Below are 1,261 nucleotides of genomic sequence, written 5' to 3' on the forward strand. Positions count from 1 at the left end.
AAATTATCTTAATTCAAGCCAAAACACGTGTAAGTGATACTTATCTTTCCGTACAGTGAGGTTAAAATACATCTGTACTTAACCATGTGTGTACCGTAGTTTGTACCTTTGTATACATTTTTGAGGGATAGATAGTGATTTAGATATATAGTTCTATATGGATATATATTACATGCCTACACCAAATGTTAACCGTAATCACTCTGATAAATAGACTCATTCTCAATTACATATATTACTGTTATAATATTAAAGGATTTAACTTAAAGAATAAACTTGGAACCATAATTTGATGCCAATAGGCACAATGCTGATCAAATCAATATATCAATTCAATTTCTTTACATATACATCTTTATATTTTTCAAAACTATTTATCAAAGTCTTTTATATTTTCTCCTTAGCATTCTTGTCCAGCCTTTTGAATTACTTATGCAAAAATGTTTTAAAATCAGATTGTATGCCTATAAATATAGTATTAATGTAGTTTACTAAATGCAGTCACATCATTGTTCCAAATTCCAGGAAACATAATTAATATGTACATTCTCTTTTCTATTTCTCTCCCTCCCTGCATCCTTGACCTCTGTGTGTCTTTGCAGATACATTAATAACATTAACATTATGCTACGATTAAAAAGCTAGACAGCACAACAATGCTGCTTGACAAGATATTTCTACAATTCTTTTTGATGTCAGTTAAGAATGGATATCCTTTGAACTCTTGCAAATTAAGTGACGAGTCTCTCTGGAAGCTCTCTCAGATATCTGATAGATGTTTCTATTTTATAGACTGAAACATTTGTTTCAACTTGCACTACCAGCACCCATAATTTACTAAGTAATAATCATATACACAAAATGCATGTTTCAAAATAACTTTAAAATTGAAACTATTTTTAAAATGTGAAAGTTGGTCCATCCTAATCCCTCCTGGTCAGCCTGTGGCCTGAGAGGTTTCGCTTGTGGATCCAGAGCACCTTAGAAGATTCACCCAGAGGAGTGAGCGCAGCCTCAGTGGGCTCATGCCATGGGCACTTCTAGACACTCGAAAAAAAATGTGTGAAAGCTACATTCACAATTTTTTTGGTCTGCAAATACATTGTGTAGCATGCAAAATAAATGTTTAACTGGTGATTACAAAGTTAAGAACCATATGATTTCACTACAAGGTGGGATATAAAATTAAAAGCAACAAATGAATAAATGAGAAAAGCAAACAAACAAAAACTCATAGAAAGACAGCAGTATGCTGGTACTA

General features: G+C 32.4%; 1 non-coding gene across 1 annotated transcript; it reads left to right on the top strand.

Moving 5' to 3' along the window:
• Positions 1-914: 914 nt before the first annotated feature.
• Positions 915-1,050, top strand: LOC136389865 (small nucleolar RNA SNORA52). Its single transcript, XR_010748426.1, has one exon. It is a non-coding gene; the product is annotated as a small nucleolar RNA SNORA52 (small nucleolar RNA).
• The last annotated feature ends 211 nt before the right edge of the window (positions 1,051-1,261 follow it).

Source organism: Saccopteryx leptura, chromosome 1 (genome assembly GCF_036850995.1).
Source record: "Saccopteryx leptura isolate mSacLep1 chromosome 1, mSacLep1_pri_phased_curated, whole genome shotgun sequence".
Classification (NCBI taxonomy): domain Eukaryota; kingdom Metazoa; phylum Chordata; class Mammalia; order Chiroptera; family Emballonuridae; genus Saccopteryx; species Saccopteryx leptura.